Below are 3531 nucleotides of genomic sequence, written 5' to 3'. Positions count from 1 at the left end.
AAAACAACAACAACAACAGCTATCATCATACTTTCAAGATTTGCAAAAAATAATTTTTTTTTGTATGGAATTGGAAGAAACCCTGTGTAGCCAAGGCAATTCTTAGTACCAAAAACAATGCTGGGGTATCACCCTACCAGACTTTTGGCTATACTATAAGGCCATAGTGATCAAAACAGCATGGTATTGGCACAAAAATAGAGACATTGACATTTAGAACTGAATAAAAAAACATGAGATGAAACTAACCTCTTACAGCCACCTGATCTTTGATAAACCAAATTGGGGGAAAAAATCCTTATGCAATAATTGGTCCTAGGAAAACCGGACAACCACATGTAAAAGACTGAAACCAGACCTGTACCTCTCACCACTTACAAAAATTGATTCAAGATGGATAAAAGATTTAAATCTAAGTCACGAAACAATAAAAATCCTTGAAGAAAATGTAGGGAAAACACTTGAAGATATTGGCCTGGGGAAAGATTTTATGGAGAAGACTTCCCTGGCAATTGCAACAACAACAAATATAAATAAATGGAGCTTAATTAAATTGAATAGTTTCTGTACAGCTAAGGAAACAACAACTACAGCAAAAAAACAACCTTCAGAATGGGAAAAGATATTTGCATATTCTGAGTCAGATAAAAGCTTAATAACTAGGATCTGAGAGAACTCAAATTAATCAACAAAAAAAGACTGGACAATTCCATATACCACTGGGCAAGAGAGATGAATAACCTTCTCTAAAGAAGACAAATGAATGGCTAACAAACATATGAAAAAAATGCCCATCATCCCTAATCATCAGAGAAATGCAAATCAAAACTACCCTGAGTTATCACCTAACCACAGTGAGAATGGCCCACATCACAATCTCAAAGCTGGAGATGCTGGTGAGAAGGGAAGGATATGGAGAGAAGGGAACACTTTTGCACTGCTGGTGGGACTGCAAACTAATTCCAAACCTTGTTGGAAGGAAGTATGGAGAATCTCAAAGAACTTGAATTAGACCATCAGACCTCCCATTTGATTCTGCAATCCCATTAGTAGGCATCTGCCCAGAAGAAAAAAATCCTTTTATCATAAGGACATTTGTACTGGACTCTTTATTGCAGTATTTACAATCGCCAAAATATGGAAACAGCTTAAATGCCCACTAACCCGGGAATGGATTAACAAACTGTGGTATATGTATACCATGGAATACTATTCAGCTGCTAAAAAAGATGGAGATTTTACATCTTTTGTATTAACCTGGATGGAAATGAAACCCATTATTCTTAGTAAAGCATCACAAGAATGGAGAAGCAAGAATCCAATGTACTTAATTCTAATATGAAGGCAGTAGATGAGATAGTACAAGGTGGGGAGTGTAGGGGAATGAGCAAGTGGGGAGAGGGGAGGTGAGGGGGGATGGGGCGTGATGGTGTATGGCACCTCTTGAGGGTGGGACACAATTATAAGAGGGACTTTATCTAACAAATTCAATCAGTGTAACCTAATTCTTTGTACCCTTAATGAATTCCAAACAATAAAAAATAAAAGAAAAAAAATGAAATAGGTTCATAGAACTTATTAAAACCTTCTCGTAATTTTGGAAAATTCTAGGGTTTCATGTGCAACCTTTGGAAAGACTTGGGAGTCAGGAATGGAATCCTGATTCCATAACTTCCAAGTCCTTGGCCTTCTTAAGTCATTCAAATTTTCTGAGTCTCAGTTTGCTCATCTGTATAATAGTGGAGAACTGGCATGCAAAGAGTTAAGGAGAGGTGTGATAAAAGCATCTGGCATAATGCTTGGCAATAAAGTTAGAGTTGAAAATGTGGTTGCTATCCAAAATGCGGTACTGGAAAGACGAGTCCTACCTGTATCTGGCAAAATGAATTGCCACCTTCTCCCTCTTCCCTAAGTCCAAAAGAAATGTCTGCATCCAGACAGTGTATTTCCGGAAAGCCAATGTATTTCTGAAAGTTACTGGTGTGGACATTTATCATCCTTTCTGGCTATCCAGTACTTTTGGAATGTCGTTTCTAGGTTTGGGGAGTTAGCTTGAAAAACTGTCTTCCCAGGCTTCTTTGCAGACCTGTTGCAACCTAAGTTCCACCAATCAAATATCTAAGTGGGAATCTGGCTCAGCAGCAGATACCTGGAGGACGCTGGCTCCATGCAGAATGTCCTTGTTGGTGGCAAAGGTATCCAGGCTTCAGGAATGGCAGTGTCTGCACGTTTGGATTCTGGGTGCAGAAATGCCTTCAGTGCTGGAGCCTATGGAAGCTTCCATTGCGCTGACATGCAACAGTACAAACTGCAGCAGCTAGTGCCCCAGGATGACAGTGACAGTGGCAAGACAGTTTCCTCAGCAAGTCACTTCTGCCAGGTGGTTTGGGATGCTGTTCTTGGAGACTGTGCCTCATCCTGGGTTCCTAATAATTCCATGATCCAATATTACTGTAATTAAATCTCTTTCTGCCTCATCAGCCAGAGTCAGCTTCTATTTCTTGCAAGAACAAGACAAATGCAAATACAATGACCTTTATGAAATGCATTCTGACCAAGTCTTGCCTTTGCGTAAAATGTCACCATGATAAGTCCAAACTCCTTATCATGGCATGAGGTCCTGCTCCCTCTCTAGCCTCGTCTTTCACCTGTCAGTCTCCCCAACACCAGAAGCTGCAGTCACGGAAAACTGCCACTCCCCCTGTTTTCATATTCTTTTTTTACCTTCATGGGTGTCCAATCTTTTTTATTTTCTGCCACATATTGGAAGAAGAATTGTCTTGAGCCACACATTAAATACATAAACGCTAACAAAAGCTGATGAGCAAAAAAAAAAGTTCCCTGCATACTTTTTGTGACATCTGCCACCACAGATAAGCAAAACAGTCCTCAAATAATCTGCGTGTAGCCTACAGGCTGCAGGTTGGACATCGCTGCTTGAAACCCTTTGCATATGCTATTCCTGGAAGGATTAGAAAACCAACGAAGATTTGTGAGCATTAAAGATAGCAAGGTCATCAGAGCTACAATTCAAGGTACTTAGTAAGGCAAAAATAAGTAGAGTGGTTGAAAATGAGAGTAACTGAACTAATAATCCCAAATAAAGTATTCTGAGTTAGCCTGGCTCTTCTCTGATTGTGACAAATCACTAAAAATAACAGTTAAAAAAGAGAGGAAAAAATAATTCTAAAAATTAGATGAGTTCTGTAATTTAATAAACTCCCTAAACGGTCTTTAATTCGTAAAGATTCTCAACTGTAAACAATGGAACATACTTTATAGCAGGAATAGTTTCCCTCCATGATTTACTCTCCCTTTCTCTCCCGTAGTAATAAAATCCCCAGATTTTAGCTCGGCTATGGCCACCCAAAATAAAGATTACATTTTCCACGCTCTTTTGCAGTTAGATTTGGCCATATGTTCTGGAAAGGGAAGGGAAGTGATGTGTTCAACACCGTGGTCCTTCTCTTCAAGGGAAGACGATGCCCTCCCTTTTTCTGACTGGGAGGAATGACAGAACGTTGATGAACT

Source organism: Otolemur garnettii, unplaced genomic scaffold (assembly GCF_000181295.1).
Source record: "Otolemur garnettii isolate 467f Iridium unplaced genomic scaffold, OtoGar3 scaffold00026, whole genome shotgun sequence".
NCBI classification, from domain to species: Eukaryota; Metazoa; Chordata; class Mammalia; order Primates; family Galagidae; genus Otolemur; species Otolemur garnettii.
Note: the sequence above shows the minus strand (reverse complement) of the source record.